The following is a 19068-nucleotide window of genomic DNA, read 5'->3' on the forward strand; positions in this document are numbered from 1 at the left end:
ATTGACCGATCGATTGGTCGGTCAGGTCGTGCTCATCCGACTAAATTTTTATTGTTTGGAGCGCAGGTGTTGGTTTCATAAGGACACAGCAACAGCTTTCCAGGATTAATCCATTATTTTTGCCTGAAGGAGGCTGAACTCAGCCAACCTAATGGACTCTGCTATGTCTAACTTATCTAATGTTCACTGACCACTTACTTGAAGCTGGATCCAAACTAACTAGAACTACGTCAAAAGGAATCGATGTTGCTGCATTTTATTCAAACTGATGGCCAAAAACTTTAACTTTTCAGCGTCGGGATGTTCGGCCAACTTTTGCGTATGAGAACCGACATACTGCGCTACATTTGGTGTAATAATCGTTTGAACAGCTTTAGCGTCGGCCAGAAGCAGCAGCTACACCCAGCCGACGCTAAACCTCCTTTCTTATCAAAACAGAAAAATATCACAATGGGTATTGTCGAATTCATTGTTAGAGTTGTGGAGGCTGAAGGATTTAAGGAACTGATTCAAATGACAGTGATTGTTGAAAGCTGTTTGCACACTTCAACACCTGGTCCTGAACACGCAACGCTGTGATTAGAGAAAAAGCCACTTAACTGCTTAAAACTTCGGAATCTACTTTATTATAATATAACAAGGCAAAAAAATTATTTAATATGCTTTAAATACTAGCTTTGCAGGTTTATTATTAATTAATTTAGGCTCATGATGTTTTACTCCTCACAACCAACCAGTTTGTGGAACAGCAGGTACGATTGACTTCAGCCCTACTTTTTACATACGCTTGTGCTGCTTGTCATTCACACAGAAAGCGCTCAAGGATAATCTAGAGGTACACTTTCCTGGCATGACTTGGATCCACTAAAGCAATTAGAAGGTGAAGCAAATGCCAATAAACACAAGGCCATCATTGGTGATCGTGACCAGTGAACGAGAGTTGATGAACCTGATCGCAGCCCAACAATGTGCTCACAGGAGATTCAAAACAAAAACGCCCCATCGTCACAACTCTTTGAGAATTACTTCACCAAAACTTCAGGACGCTTGTCAAATCAAAGCCAAGGAGCTGTTGTTGGTGGTTTACGGATGAAAACTTTTCAGCTGGTGTTGGCACACACGTGTAGGTTTTCTTTGCCCTCAGTGTCGAGTTTCTTTAATTGTAGTCACAAAAGAGTTTATTCACTTGTCAAGCTGTGATTCTCAGCCACGAAATCAATTTGCACAGCTTTGCCTTTCTCCAATAACACAATTAGTTTTGTTTCTGCTTTAACCTCTCTCTACAATGCAGACCTTGTAATGGCCGCAGCAAAAGTTCACCGTCTGACTTCTAAAGCTGCCTGTGAAGAGCAGGGTGATCCATGACCCGTCTTTAAGTACAATTTCCTGTAGAAAAAGAATCCCCTAATTTCTTTTAAATCTGCCATTAGCTACCATAAGCATGACCGGCCCGTTACCTTTTGTTTGGGCTCCCTTGAAACCACTATCTATTAGGTGGCTCAAATCAAATCCCTGCAGCCTGAGTTTAATAAGAGAATATTTTTGCTCCTATATTTTAACCTTGTTATCCAATATCCTGCCTTTTTAGTGCTCAGTGTATTTTCAGTACACACTACCAGCGAGACCTGACATCCTGCCTCTCGTAGCACAAAAGTTCAGACACGGACTAACAGCTCTTTGATATTCTGTTATACAGGCACTGGATTAGCCAACGGTACATACAGACCGGTTTGCTCGTGCCAAAGCCAACTATTCGTTTTTAGCGTGACCCCTGCCTAACGGAATATGTTAGCTGAACTGCTTAAAATGAGGCTCAAAATAAACCTGCTCAACTATGTTTGGCTTATTTTTTTTAAAAATTTAATTTATTTGGACAATTACCTAATCCTGGGCAAAGAATTCTGTAACTTTTTTCTTTTTTTATTGAGTTAACTCATTGTTATTTAGAGCCTTGAAATCTCTGTCGTAGCTGACAGACACATAATTACTGCAATGGGTACTAGAAAATTGATTTGTGCCAATTTTTCAAACTGCATTAGATTTCAATAACATGTGAATAACGTGCCTCCTGGGTAAAAAAATAAAAAAATAAAACAACTTTCTATTTCCACAACGGCATTTTTTTTAAGCAATAGAAGAAATGCAGCTGGATTTTACCCGTGATGCATTTCTACACTTTGAAACTGAGCTTATGAAATTTGCTGCGTTCATAGAGAAGCGTGTAAATGACTGAAAACACGGAAAATATCAAAAAAGCACCGAGCACTCCAAGGAGGGAAGCTGCAACAACAACAGAGGAGGAGGAGGAGGGGGCTCAGCACTGTACACCTAATATCGCCGACATAATGGTCATGTTACCGTCTCGTTTACTGTACTTCCCCATCCCGGGAAAGCTCTACCTCGTATCTGCACTGCCTCTGAGGCTGTTTGGGAGACTTTTAAAGTGGAGGAAACTAGAAACAAAGCGCGGTCCGAGGAGATGGAGCGCAATCTTGAAATGGAAAACTGAAATGGGGAAAAGGGGTCTCTAGCTGAAATGTTATTTGGATGATAGCCTGCATAAGAAAGGAACTGTGTTTGGTTTCTCATTGAGAGTCACCAGCAGGGCTCATTGTGATAAGAAAATAAGTCTAATGTTACCTGATCTGGTATAATGTGGACCAATTACCACTCCATTGCACTTCATTACAGGACTGTAATAGGGCCGGGGGTCAGTGCTTGAGATGGAGTGGCAGAGGAAAATTGAGTCGTCATTGATAATATGATAAAAACTGACAGTGAGAGGCCCCTCCAACAAATTATTGAAATTTACAGTTGATAGGGAAACACTATAACCTCATTTGGTAAGCAGCTGGCAAGCACTTGTACAAAGCAGGTCCTCTAACAACAATGAGAGGCTTATGGAGAGCGAGAAATCCAAAACTATCACAGAATAGTTTTAGACTCCTGCTCATTGGCTTCTGGCGCTGAATGTGCATGTATTCAGTTTTTAGAAATATCTAAAGTCACACAAACTCCTCCGGCGAACAGTATTTTTCTCCTAAACAGGTGGATTGTTGAGACTTTTGCGTGGAACGACATTACCCCTTATTATATGTCGCAAGAATAATACGCTGGCAAAAAAAAAAAATCTTCTTCCACAAACAAATCAACTCTGGCCGACATTATTTTCATTCTTAGTGTTTCTCCGCAGTGCAATAGCGAAGTGCAGAGGCTAACAAAATAAAAATCTCAGTTTCTGTAAAGCCCTGTGTTCTCGGAAAAGGTATGGAAACCGCTTGTTTGCCTCAGTTAAAGTCCCTCCATTTGAGGTCCCTTGAATAAATAAATCTAATAAACTACCGTCAGACATACATTTTCAATCCATCAAGGTAATCTGATTCTGTTTACCTGAATGGGAACTATTCTAAAATGTTATTAAAAACTTAAATGGAGTTTAGGTGTGGAATAACTAGGCCCAGGAAATGATGAGCAAACAGCAGGATAAGATTCCAATTACTATTAAACAAGCATTGCATTGACTAGTAAAGAGGAAAATAGCTTTGACATTTTCCACAGCCGGAGCTCCCACCTGACAGGCTTTGTCGTGGGAGAGCACGGCAAATTCAATTCATAAGCTTTTAGACATGAGGTGGTAAAAGCTTTCTCCTGAAAAATTACCTAAAGGTCCGTTTTCAATTATTTGACCGGTGGTCAACACAAACAGGTACTTTAAGTGGAGTAATTGTTTATGTTTCTAAATGATGTTCCAGATTGTTGAAACCACTGAGGTGAATAGCACAGGTAAAGAAATACGAATTTAAACATGTTATCAGACATTACAAACTGAATTAAATACATAAGTAAATACATAAGGTAAAATAATTTCAAAATGCATCTTTCCAGCTCTTCTCCTGAAGCATTTACAATATGTCCCAACATTAGGAATTCAACGAGGCCACAAAGTCATTACCTTGTACTGAAGGAAATATAATTTATGAACCATTTAGAGGACCAGTTAAGTTTATCTCACATATCTAAATAGGCAATATATTGAATGCATGCTTCATTGATCAAAACTGTTGTGGAACAACTTATCGAGCAACCATCATTAACTACTATTTAAAGATCATTTTGCTTTCATCTACAGTCTCCACTCGGCTGAAATCACTTCGACATGATAAGGCAGTCAATTTGGATGTCAGCTTTGGCTACAGTAATCACACTGGCCACTAGATAAGTGTGACTTTATTTATTTATATTGAGCCCTGTGCGTGTCTAGTTGAAGATAATAGTTTCATTTTTCCAGAGAAAGTTTGCCAGCTACCCTCATTGTGGAGTAAATGTGACAGATTTCTGCTTCATTAGGATTCATCGGGCTGACAAAGATGGATTCATAAGATGAATCAACAATAGCAAAAGCAATATGCAGGATTCCATGAATCTCTTTACTTTCCTTGTAGCGACTTAAATAAGTCCCTTACAAGTTGAGATTTACAGATCGCGAGTGACAGCGAGGGAATGAAGATGAAGAGCCACAGCCCTGAAGAAACGCTTCAAGGAAAGCTACTCCAACATTTAAACAAGTGCCACAAAAAGAACACATTTTCTGTGTATTTTGTGTGCATGTGTGTGTGTTTTTTTAAAGCAAATTTATCTTCACATTCAAGAAAATAACTTAATAGCTTAAAGTATTGTCAGGGACCTGTTTAGTAAGAATTAAGGGCTTTTGCAAGTGGATATGTTTTCAGGATTTTTGTGGAAGGCTAAACAATTTAAATGCTGGGTTAGGGACCACCAGCACCTTCAGAGAAAAGGTTTTTAAAATAATCTAAAATGCTTTTAAATGTGCTTTAATCTACCTGTTTTTGTTTTAAAGTTCTGGGGAATTCCTCAGCTTGTTGTGTTAATATTAAAAACTATTACACGCTATTACAGCAAGTTAAACATAATTTATAAAATGGACACTCCATCCAGGAAGACACGCTTTTTAATAGTTTATCACTGAATTAGATATATTGCTGTTTGACACACTTTTATGAAAGGTAAATAAAATGGAAGCAGTTTGAACACATTCTTCCCTGCATGAACTGTGTTGTTACTATTATACAGAACAGCATCTATCTTACTGTACTGTTGTCTCCCTCCTTTCTCAGTTTGTGTACATTTTTTTTTGCAATCGTGAAATAAAGATGAAATGATGGTAGCTCTTAGAGAGGCAGTACAGCAGCACTAACTGGGCTCGCTGATGATTAAACCACCCTTTCTTCATCATTTTCCACATTATCTCGTGTTGTTCCTGGGACCTCTGTTAATCTGATTCCTGGAGCTACTTTGCAGTCCACAGATGCTGAGGTCAGCTGCCAGGCTCCTTCGGCTCCTCTTGCTTGAGAGCAACAACCCAATGCATCACTGCAGCGTGTCCTCCTCTGTGTTTGAAATATGGGACTTCTCACTTTGCAACACGCTTGGTTGTTTCTCTTATTGAATTTTCGCTTTTGTATATTTTTAATTATATCAAACTGGTCTGCTTCCAAAAGTGGCTTCTGAGTGACTCCCAGTGTTTCAGTAGTTGGCCCTGTGCCAGGCTGGACTGTTTGTCCAAGTTAGCAAAAGTAAAACTGAGTGGCCGAACCCACAAAGCAAAAGGTTGCTCATCCTATGACTTTGTTGCATATGGCAGGAGTTAAAGAAGCACTGCTGAAGGATTACCGAATATTAGGAATACTTAATGGCGTTTCTGCTGTGTGCAGCGGAGGAGGACGGGAATGACGAGACAGCTGTGGATGTCAGACTGCAAAGGTCACGAACCATGTGAAAGAATAGAAGCATTGGGCAACACTATACATAATTAAATGCTGATCTGATGATGACATTGAGTCCAAATTTTCCTCTGTTACAAGTTGGTACAGTAGTCTGGGTAAAGCAGCACCGGCATATGGCCTTTCAGAAGCTGATAAAGGTTCCTTCACAGTTCCAGTGTGAACATGCCATGAATGGATCCTTGGGGATCATTTCTTTGGGCTTTTCAAAATATCACCAAACCTGCTCCTACTGGGACTACTATGGAGGTTTTCTGGAAGTCACCTGAGGGGTTCATGAAGTGCCACATGTGGAGGAACTGTGAAAGAACCCCCTGAGAAGGTTTAATTTCTAAAATTAAAGTACATACTTACAAAGATATTGCATTACAGAGCTTGTTATGACCAGCTCTGCCAGTGCAGCACAAGGATTTTGCACTTCCACAATGAAGCACAAGAGGTCAGAGTTCCACTACAAATATTATGAAATACCTTCAGCGTCTGATCCACAGCCACTGTATGCCAGACATGCACTATTCATCGTTATCACGGAGACCATTGCCTGAAAGATGTCTGTTGAAATAAGTTTGCCTAAAACATCATTACAAATCCAATTAATACTGTCATTAAACGAGATGAAAATGGTGACAACATTGTTCGGTCGGAAATTCTTTTAAATTACTAAAAGCTTGTCCTGGACCAGGTAGCAATGTAATTTGTCAGTGATGGTGAAATGTAGATGTTATCGAGGACGGTACGGCTATGGGCTCTACTGTTTACATCATGAGCTGCGCTGCTACGTTACACGTTAATTATCAGAGTGAATAAAAATGGCAGACTTTATGTTTAGCTGGAGAGTATGTCAGAATTGTGTTGTTACTAACATTAACACTATATAATTTAAAACTGACACGAGGAGTACATTTAAAATTCATGTATTATAGCTCGCTGCAAACTGATCTTGTCATGAGTGTTTTAACTTAAACCCTTTGTCCACAGTCCATGACATGCGGTACCTTTGTGACCAGGTCTATCTCTAACAGTCCTCTTCTGGCACACAAAGACAACATAGCACCGCCCATGTCATGAGAGGATCAGCAGGCCAGAGGAAGTGGCTTACTAAAATTTTCCAGCTGATAAAACGTGTATTGTTTGCAAAAGCCACCTCTTAATGTTTCCTCGACGAGACTTTAAGTTAATGGAGATGCTGGCTTTAAATGGCAGACTGGTACAGGGTTCAAATTTCCAAAGCCAAAATTGTAGATAATATATAATAATGTTTTTGTTTTGTTTTGTTTTTTTAAACAAACGTGAATTTTGTTTTATGTAACATTTGGTGCTTTTTGCTTAATTTATATTGAATACTCACTATAAGATATAGTATATTTAATATTTATTTCATCTGACAAAACAAATTCTTCATTTGTAAAATTATATTTGTGTTTCAATATTGTACGTAGTCGTGCTGCCCCTAAAGACAACAATTTGTTGGCGCCTTTGATTTGCTAGAATTTCTGTAATCGTGAAAAAAAAAAAGTTTCAATATAAATAAATTGAACAAAGTCTGTCAGATGAAGAGTGACACAGAAAGACGATGCAGATGTGAGAGGTCAAGTCAAAGCAAGAGTTGCAGTTCCTGTCTTATGAAAACCAAAAAGGAAAGACAAGCTTATTTAAGGTAGTAGAGCCACATTAGGCATGTAACATTAAGGTAAAATGTTCAGGTGAGCAAAGAAACCTGCTTCAACATTAGGGTATAGAGCAGCAACAGTTAATCACTTCATTGTCAGCTAATAAATTAACTGTCAACAATTTTGATAATTAATTAATTGGCTTAAGTATTTTTTTCAGGAAAAAAGTCAAAATTGTCTAATTCCAGCTTCTTAAATTTCTTGACTCCTTTCTTTTGTCCTCCATGACAGTAAATTAAATATCTTTAGGTTCTGGGAAAAAAAAAAAAAACATTTAGTGAGGATAACTTGTGCTTTGGGAAACACTGATAGAGTTTTCTTCACTATTTTATAGATACATATAATAGATCAAACAGCTTATAGATTATTCCAGAAAATATTCAACATTAATCAACATTTATATAATTAATTCTGATTTCTAAATTTTTACTCGCAGCACCAACACTTACAGAAAATGGAAGGTGACAAATAAATACTACAGTATAAAATACTAAACCTGCACAGTGACTAGCTTTTTAAAAAAATTTTGCTAGATGGCCTATAAACATTCTATAAAACAATCATTTTGCCTCACTCGGTGCCACACAGGAGAACCTGAATACCCACAGGAGCGCATTAACACCATGTATTCCATTACAACTAATCTGTTGTCTCGTCTGGCTGTCAGAAAATGTCCTCCATCTGACACGCCATTCCCATTTTCTCCTCCGTCATTGACGACATTGACACTGAGAGGATTACAGGGTAAATCAATAAACACCACTGCTTCATGAATGAGCACAAGTCTCAGTGAAGTGATACCTTCACACCAGGTTAGACCTATTTACCTGTGATACCAATCCACAGCGGGGATCTCCAGGACCTGCTCTCTACAGTTAAGATTAGATGTCACCACGCTTAACAATGAGAAGACACCTCACTGCTCGACAGCGCAGATCCACATTGTGTTGGACAATTATGAGGTGAACATCAGCTTTACGTTAAATCAGACAGAACAGGATATCTCAATGTTATCTAACACAAAAGATCCTTCGTTATAACGCCCGCCTCTCTCTTTAATAAGCTCTTCACATGTATCCTAGTTGGAAGCCTTCGCGCCTTCATGTCTCCAGCTAGATATTCTTCACTTCCTGCAACTTTAGCAACTTCATGTTTCCATTTTCAGTTGGAAAGTAGATCTCTAACTTTCAGCAAATGGCACGGGACAAGAAGAGGCAAGACTGCCGACCAGACAGACGAGCGTTCCACTCTCCAGCTCTTAACAAGCATAGTAATACATCAGTCAAAAGCAATAATTTTACTATTAATGAAATTCCAATTTGCCTTCAGTGCATTTCACGTTGACATTTTCCACATTGCAACAGTGCTTTGATAAAGTTTTTAAAATGCAAAAACGCATCTAAGAGGCTAAAGACCAGCCCGGGTGTCAGCGTGCCTGGCAGAGGACTATGGTACTTAATTTTTATCGCCATGTGCCCGGGGCATTGGAAGCCTGAATGTTAACATTGGCTCCATTTTCATTATCATCATATGATTATGGATTTTACTGCATTTAGCTGATAATACAACTAGGAGCTCACCTTAAAAGAAGTTGCTCGAAGGTTTCATTTCTGCCCAAATGAAATTTTCATTTGACAAACAAGTATAATTAGGCTGCACTTCTTGTTCAGTGTCAGTCTGTTTTCTGATTGAACTTAGACCAATTTGCTGCCACTAAATGAGTTTGAATAATTTCCATTCTGAATGTCTTGGGGACATTAGCTTTAGGAGTGCTAAGTGGCAGCATGCTTTTTGAAGTTGCTGATTATTTGATGCCACCCCTGTCTACCTATACGTTTTTCAGCTTACTTCAAAGTTAACAAGGGAAAAAAAAAAAAGCTCCACATAGCCTACCTTGGAGTACAATGAGAATTTGAAAGTGTTTTTGGCCAGGTCTGGGAGGCAAAGTGAAAATTACTTTAATAAGTGTGTAATACACTTCGTTAGCTTCAATGCTCTTTGCTTCTTCACTTTATTTCTTTCATGTGGCCACTTTTATTGTACTGAATGAGCAGATTTGTTTCTGTTGAAACTGTGCACCTAATAACTAATATTGTGGTATCAGTTTCATTAAACCCGCTAATTATAAATTAATATATTATGAATTATGAAACCTGCCACAGCCTGCTCTCGTGAAGCCTTTCTGTTAATGATAATAACATGACGCAGTTCAATATCCATACTGAGCAAGTGGTAAAGCTGCTGACTGACTGGTGGGCAGTTATAACAAAGCCTCCGTGTCGCGTTTACTTCCCACAACAAAATGACTATAAATACATCAGGAGACTAAACCGTGGCAGATTATCTACTCCAAACATCACTGTTAAACTCTGCAGCCGCGAGACAGCAGACCACTATGGATGGCAGAGAAAAGTGGGGTTATATGTGTATTTTTTTCCTAATGGATTTGGTAGATGACCCAAAATCTGAGTAACAGCTATTTCAGTAAGGGTAATCCAGTCATCCTCGAAAATAAATAAATAAATAAATAAAATAAACACCAATGTGCAGCAACACTGAACGAGAGAAATGGAGTGAATAAAATGAGTGAGGGCAAAAGAAAGAGAGGATCACAAATAAAGCTCAGTGTGGGATTGATGAGAGGGAATGGGGATTTTGACAATGTGATTAAGTAATGGTTCCAAAATATGGAAGTAAGGGTAAAAAGGGAATAATTTACCGAGCATAAGAGCACTGCATGTCAGTAAAGGGTGGAATTACATTTCATTATCATAAATAAGGAAAAACCAAACTGTAGCTCAGTTATGAGGAGTTTACAAGCTGCTGAGCTAAAGACTCAGATCCTCCAACACAGCGGTCAATGTTTCATCCAGACTTTTTTTTTTGTTGTTGGCATTTGAACATTCGAGGTATGTAGCTCTGACTAGTTTAACAATATCAAACACTTAAACCTGCGAAATAACTGTGAGGTCAATTAAATATGCAGTTATACATCAAGATTAAAAAGAACAAAGCATTCATTAAAAGACCACATCTACTGTTCGTGCTTTCTTAGGGCTCCGAACGCTGCCGAGGAACTCTGTGCCCAGAAACACAAGATCAAGCTCCATCTACGTTCCTCAAAGTGGCACTAAATAACAGAGCTCCACACAGAGCACTGGTGGTTTACAGTACAGAGGACTGCTGGGCTAATTTGACAAAGGGCCCATAGACCACTACAAAGTGGAGATAATGGTGTGGAATCAACTCAAAAGACAGAATTACTGTGGGTCCTGAAGGACTGCAGAACATCTGTAATTTATTTGCATTGTACTTAGTTTTCCAAGGAAAGAAAGAACTCCAAACTCCACAACGAGCTGACTCACAAAACGATACACTGTGGCTTTGTCAGTTCTCGTACCGATCGCTCAGTGAAAATCATTAGAGAGGAAAAAAACCTCTTCAATCCAATCAAGTCATAAACAAAGCCAGTAATGAGTAAACCATGTTTCAGCATATAGCAGCATTCATTTCATTTAAGGTTGAAATCATAACATCAGTTTGCTTACGTTGGGTGCAACACCACTTTGTGGCTAAAAGACAGTGGAAAGGACCATTTATTTACAGTGGACAACTATTTTCTATGACAGGTTTTTATTGGGGTTTAATACTTTAAGTATATTTGACTATTTCATGTCATTATAAATTGTATTTGTCAGAATAATAATCCGTCTCACAGACTACACTGTGGAGAAAGTCGCTGATAATGTCAGAGCACTTACTGTACTGGTATTTATTAGGAAAAAAATCATATGTAAAATAATCTTTGTTCTACACATTAATCTACTCAGAAACGGCTATTTTTTAAGTTCTTGTAAAACAAATAGTGTCTTTTCCAATATAAATCATATAACAATGTTGTTCCTGTTTTTCCTCTTATGACTATTTCTTTAGCCAAAGTGCTGTGTACTGACAGGACATGCAATCATTACTATGAATTCTGCATCAGACAGATGTGAAAAGACACCTCTGAACACTACCCTACCTGAGAGTTTTAATCAACATGGGGACATTTTATGCATGAAGCTACGTCTGGTGTAATTCTATGGCAGTAGAAAGTGTTGACTTTTACATCTGCCATAATGATTACCAAGAGCTTCGCAGCATCGTGGAGACAGACTGAGTGCTGCTGCTTTCTGCTGCCTGGTTTTGAGATGTTGGTGCTGTAAGTCTCAACTAGACGCAGCACCAGCTGCTGCTCTTTGCCACATATATGTAGGGTGTCATCACTTGGATAGAACTAAAACACACTGACAGTGAGACACATCACAGGTAGCGGCTCTGAAGCCAAGTCAGCTACGTGAACAGGTGTACATGCACATGCTGGAGACATTTCTAAATCAGGTGAATACTGAACCAATGTCACACGTATGATCTGTTTTATTCTGACTCTTACTGGTTCAAGTTGCTCAGAGTCAGTTTTGTGGCTGGTGCATATTCTACATTGACAAAGGACACAACAGACTCTGTTCTGCCAAGTTGAAATGTCACAATCCTTATAATAGTAATAATTTAGTGCCTCTGCTCTCTGCACTTTGTGAATAAACTGATCTTCAGTCGTGCATTACACATCACCTCACCTTTGCTCGCTGACTGCATTGCAAACAAAAAGTTTTGGAACTAATTAGAACAAGTTAGAGATGATTTGTCATCTCCCTTGGTAAGGATTTCTAAAGATTAAATCTCTCTTAACCCACTCCACAAACACAAACAGCGATAAAGCCAGAATCAGATTTTGGTATCTGCAGCCCACAGTTTGTATCTTTATCCATAAGAAAGCTGCTTAGCCTTGGCAGCTAGCGGACATGTGAATTGCTCCAGAGTGCAAAAAGAAAAAAAAAAAAACACATCTGAGCTAACTCATGACCGAGCTGTTAGGAGCACAATGAATAAACAGGAAGAAACAATGAAAATGATTTACAGCCATAATTACTGGAGGCCCTGAGATGCGTCAGTTTAAGCAGCCTTTTCATCGTTAATAGCAGAGTCGATGGTATGCTATTGCTGGTGGGAGTTTACTCAGCTTCAATAACTATCGAAATTCTCCCTCTATTCAGATCTATGGCTAAATCCCAGGTGAGTGACAGGTGCCAGCTACAGGGCTGTTAGGAGAGAGCGTTTGTTGATATAACCGTGTTTTCCTCTCTTTGAGCGACTGATCTGCAAAGGTACACATAAAGGCCCTCCTTCAGCAATGTACACAGAGCACTTCGAAAGGAGTACATAAAAATGCCTCCCCCCCTCCCTCCCTGCAACATTAAACAGTGTGGAGGGAGGGGTGGGGGGGGTGGGGGTGGTTCAGTGGGAGCCATGGGGGGAGGCTGGGGGACTCAAACAAATGCTGGAGAGTGGCAAGTTTGCATTTGCCCATACCAACAAGCTCCTATCTCATTAACAAACCGCTGAAATAAAAGAGTGCTTTTTTGGCTCACAGCTATAAAAAAAATTATCATAGTGATGATGTTCCTCAGCCGTCAACAGAGCTGTGATAACGTTGTTTGATGATGACTTTCCCATGAATGTTAAGCAGCCGCCGCGGCAGAGGAAAGGAGCTTATCAGCGCCTAATGCCCATCTCTAATTCCTGCCCTTCTTGAACTAGCCATTTTCTAACAGCGTTAACTGTCAAATTTACATCCCGTCTTAATGCCACTAAAGAGTACGGGGGATGAAGAGTAAATGACAGCAGTGTAATGAGGAAGGCAAGGCATTCCTTCTCCCACTTTCTCTCCCCCTCTCTTTCACTAAGGAGAAGGAGATTTCCACAATATGGGGGCTTTTTTTCCCCCCTCCTATGCCATGATGCTGTGATGGAGAGCTTACCTGTGAACTTACTGTAGGTGTGTATGAGCTTAATTATTATTGGGCTCTTTTGTGAAGGAAGGAAGAAATAGAATTTATTCCCTATACTGCAAATACACAGCATACAGAATATTCTGACAAGGATTTCCTGCAAATAAAGCAAATGAATAGCAGGTTCTCGAGAGGCTAAAGGTGAAAGGGATCAACTTGGGCTGAAAAACTGCTTTTGCTAAAAAAAACAAACAAACACCCCATCATGTTAATATGATAAATGGAGGCCAGTGGGGCGTATTTAGAAAACAGCACGACTAGCAATCACATCATACGTTTGCTTTCCAAGAAACGCAGGCTGGATTTCCACTGAATAATTATTTTTCAATTCCGTAACACAAGGAAGAAGATAATCTATACATTGTGATGATTTACTCAACAATGATAATGCTTCTCCTCTGTACTTCACCTGATTCCTACAATCTTCACCAGATCACTGTAATGGCTTTTGACAGGCTTTAGTGAAAAATAGACATCCTCTTATCAAATCCCTTCCACTAAACCTCTTTTACATGTTGTGTTATTGGTCCCTGGTGCCTAGAGCACATAATAAAACAATACAATGAATTACAACCATATTTTGATTCAGTACATTTGAGCTTTTGTTATCTGGGAACTGACCACTTTAATTCCCTCTCTCTAAATTGGCATTTCGTGCAATAAGTCAATTAAAAATGCTGAACTACTGCGGGAGACAATCACTTTTAACATTCTAATATAGTGAAGGGAAAATTGCAACAGCTTCAATGTGAAAACAAATTTAGTTTCAAAATGACAGTGGATAAGCTCTGATGTATACATACACACACACACACATGCATGCATACATATAATCATGTATGTATGTACACACACATACAGACACGCATAGTCGTTTGTAATGCGTTTTACCTATTTCCTCCTCATTACTGTGTAATCAATAATTTATCATTTCTACACTAAATTGAATCGTGAGTGTACTTCCCTGTCTTCCAAGGAAATCTCTATTAATGCATATTTATGTTGTGCTCCTTTTATGCAAATTAGACAAGTTGAAAGTTTTCTAATGTCTGCATGTAATTTAAGATGGCATTTAAGCCTCCTACCCTAGATGCTATCATCATAATTAATTCATCAGGTAATATTTCCCATTATTCCAAGACATTATTTTATGTCAGGGTAAGTAATGAATAGCTACAAGGACACACACACTATTTAGCTATAAAATAGAACACCGTCCTCAGCGTACAACATACAGCAGAGGGCTGGAAAGGATAGAACGGGAATGTTTAAAAATGATAACGACAGTAAGTTCAGGAATATGGACCGAGTGGTTGTGTAAAAGCAAATGTGATTTGTTCATAGATTCATTGGACAATCAGCGAGGGGCAATTCTTATTTAATATTCAATCTTCACTCTCACATAGGAAAATTGGAATAAAGAAAAACAGAAGAAAGGTTGTACCTTCCATCTGTGCTGCTATAATCAACCATGCAAGTGAACCTATGAATATGTAGTCCATTTCATCTGAGGGGTCGGACTCTGGTAGGGCAGGCCAGCCAAGATTAAATCTCAGCAGCTCATCTGATTGGACCATATAAAGATTCAAACTGAGCTAATTTCATGCCGATCTGGTCGCCTCCAGTGAAACTATCCAAAAGGCAAGAGGATATAATGATTTGGAAAGGAACAGACAACAGATAAATGGTGAAATGAAGTTGAAGGGCCTTCTTACCTTTGAGAAGAAATATTTCAATTTAAATGTATCATTTTATCAGGGTAAGGTCCTCCAGCTTTGCAGCTGTGAGATTACACCAATTAGATAGCAAATATGAGACTAACTGCAAATGAACAAATGCCTTATGTGCTCCTGTTTGGCGTTCAGAGTGTTCAGAGACACTCAGATACAGCCACGCTCAGATCTGCTGCATGCTTTAAACAGCTTTACACTGTCCAGAAGCACATCTATTGTCACAATATGACTTCATTAATAAGTCTCGTAATGTTTGATTTCGCTTAGGATCGTAAATTAATTCTTGGTTTTGGTAATTTAGTCAGATTGAAATAACAATTATATTGATATATAGTTTTATGAAGACAAAGGGTTGCTTTTATTTTATAGCCAGTCAATACATACTTACATATGAGCCTGTGGTCGTGTTATTCATATACATACAGAAATAATGACATTCCTTGACTGTTGTATGAGAGCCTGGGCAGACTATGTCTACTGTACCTGTGCTGTAAATATATGTAAAAGTACTACCAAAGCAGCATCCTTTGCACTACTTGTATAAAACCATGTACATAGTGTACAGTGCAGAGGACACACATAGTATACAGATGGGCCTGCTGGTACCTGCAGTGTATATAATGGCTACACATTTGCTTGTGTTTCTTTAGCTTGCCTTTGTTTAACTGTCTGACTGTATGTTTCTGTATTTCTATCTATGCACTGTCTCGTGTCAATCATGGCTAATAAAGTTAATTATACATCTAATTCAGATTTTTAAACATGCAAATTAGAGCTACTCTGGAAAGTGATGCTTTTAAACTGCTATCTGTTGAAAACTATTATTTTTCACATTTTAGTAGTTAATTAGAAATTAATCAACTAATGACTAATCAACAAGTTAAAAGAAGAATCAATAATGAAAATAATCTTTTGATTATTCGAGCTGTTCTTTAATGCTACAGTATATTAAACCTCTCGTTATGTCTACGTAGCTCAAGCGGCTAAACATTTCTGCTCCTGTAAAGTAAAAACAGTGTATCAATATCAAACTCCGAGGTTGATATTTCAGCTGAAAGATTACCTGACTCAGTCTGGATAAACCAGGAAACATCCGGAGGACACAGCGCTGGTTTGTCTCCAACCCTTCCTTTGCTCTGCAGTTTGCTGCAGTTGAGCTCTGCCTGTGGGCACAATAGATTTGACACAAGAGTGCTGATGAATCTCATCAGTTTAATGTGTTTATGCTTGCTAAGCCCTAAAAGCTTATTGCTGTTCAATGGAGTGCTACAAAGTTACCTAATTTCCCCCTGGTCGTCTCTCAGCACGCAGCCTCTCTCTGGGTCTGCTGGCAACACAGACTCCCAATAACATGATGTACTCTGCAACCTGTGGAAGACAGAAGGCACGCTGTGTCTCACTGATTTGTGTTATCGGGCAGAGAATGGACCTTGACAGAAATACAGTGAGCACAGATATTACTGTTTTTTTCCACCTTAAATTCAGCCCATGACTGTCTCTCTCCCTCCACATTGATCCCTTTTTACAGCCTTTTCACAGTAAGTGCTTTAGTCTTATCTTCGCTGCCCCCACCTCGCCTGTCTCATATTCTAACCAACGAGGCTGGCTGCCTATATGACAGCTAACACCCAGTATTAATTAAAATGTCATGCCTCCAAATCAATATTGTAAAACAGTTCAAACACAACTCATCGCCACTGCTGTGATAAGTGCTTTTGGGTGACAGGTAAGTCCAAAGAAAGAGATGCAAGAGAATGGTGTGACGGAATTATCCAGAGAGAACATGTACATTAAAATTTATGACCCCCCTATGTGTTACTTCATCGCTCACAATTGCAAATTATCCACACTGTCATGAAGTGTGCAGCGCTAAACTGACAGATCCATAAGTCAGCAGCAACAGGCCAGGAGGCTTGACGCAAGAACTCTTTAGCCTCACGTCTGACTGCAGTGCGTTAAAAGTGACTAATACACACTCATTTGGGAAGGAGGCTGTCAGGGATTTATCGGTGCTACTAAAAAAGCTGGAATCCATCTGATTACGTTCATGTTAGCTCTGCTATATTAGCACAAAAATGCAAAATAAAAGGACGCCGCTTCATACCAGCTAGTTTCCGTGGACTTGTGCGACACAATGTGTATGCTTTTGCTACTGAAACTTTCCCTGAAAAAGTCAATAAAACCGAGAACTACTGTCATTTTTCGCAATAATCCAACTATTATAGGGGTTGAATCGAAACTTTGTAAGGCTGTACGTGTTCGCACATACTCATTGAAAGACAATGTTCAAAAGCAACGCTCAGGATATGGATAGAATGTGACAAATTCTGTCAGAGTAAATATGGTTTAATAAATGAATTAGCTTCATAAATAATGGCTGTAATGACATTTTAGGGGACAATAAGCCTAAGCGTTGTCAGGAAATAGTTGATGTATGAGTTTCATGCCTCAGCGGTTCCTCAAAATGAATAGGCTTGGGAAGATAGCAGGGGCCTGCAACCAGCCTATTTCCTCGAATTATCTACTTGTTGTCAATTTGCACAGTGGAATTACACATGCAAATTGAACTGCCTGCACAAACACCACTTGGAGATGATAAAAACAAATTAACAAAGGCTATAGAAGGAGGATTTATTTCACTGGCTAACCCAGGTCAAGCAATACATGTATTTTACGATTGTGTGTACCCAATTTTGGTGTAATTATATCAGCAAATTATTCTTTGTAATCTTATTATTTTTTCCCCAACCTTCTCCTTACACACATAATTAACTTCCTTCATATCCTCACAAAAAAAAAAGAAAAAAGAGCTTGCCTCCGCATCAGAGTAACACAGTTTAATCTGATTTGGAGTTCATTTTTATCACCTTCTTGCAGCTGAAATTCCGAAGAAGGTGAGAGGTCAACAGTTTAGTGGCACTGTTTAGTGTAACTGCTTGGTAAAGGAGCAGACAAATCTACACAGCAGAAGTCACAATGTTAAAATATATATAATCACCTCTTAACATCATCCCTCATACTGGGGAGGAAATTAAGAGTCCCCAGACCTCCACGTTTGCTATTAGATATCTCATTTACTTTGTACACACAGTGCTAATCTGCACTAATGAATTCTGCCACACCAAGCCAGATCGAGATGACTTAAAATTATTACCACTTCCACAGATATGCCTTTCCTCATTTGAGGCTCAATTTGGCTGGCTCGCAAAAACAGTCTGTCACAGTAAGATACTAATAATTAGGGTTTTAAGATGATTAGTTTATCTCTGTGCTCTTACAGTCCTGCCTCTTATCCACCATGGCCAAAACTTAATAAGAGGCTCTAAGTTTTAAACAGCCAACTCCAAATTACCAAGAAATGACAGAAATAATGAACTGGAGCACATGCCAGGGAGAGAGACACAGGGAGCGAGGGAGAGACAGAGAGATGGATGGTGGGAAAGCTGAGAGACATTAATTCAAGTGTGAAATAGAACACAAAGTCTAGTAATCAATAAGGAAATGATTCAGACCTGTAATGCCAAAATTGTTTAGTATTACCAGGACTTTGTGACTCTCATTTACCTTGAGACGCTGATGCGCTCATCAACTTGTCACACATGTAATTAAAGTCACGATAATGCTGAGTGAGTGATACCAGTTAATGGTTGCATATTTCTGAGGATGAGATAGAGATTTTACATGTTCGAGATGACATTCAATATAGCATAAGCCGTATCAGGCCAACTTTAATATGCGCTGCATTTTGCAAAAGCGAACTGAGTAAATCTCTCATCTTGGGCCACGGGAAGGTCAAGGAGAGAGCAAGGTCTGCTGCTTTTATTTCTTTTACAGTTGGGCCAAAAAGACCTCAATACTTTTTTTGTTAGAGACAAAAATGTCTGACTGAAAGCTGGCACTGAATGTCTGATCTGATTCATGATCTATCATCAGACATTTTTTAGATTCTTTGTAGAATGACGTGTCTTTTATC

Source organism: Stegastes partitus, unplaced genomic scaffold, assembly GCF_000690725.1.
Source record: "Stegastes partitus isolate 25-593 unplaced genomic scaffold, Stegastes_partitus-1.0.2 Scaffold367, whole genome shotgun sequence".
NCBI lineage: Eukaryota > Metazoa > Chordata > Actinopteri > Pomacentridae > Stegastes > Stegastes partitus.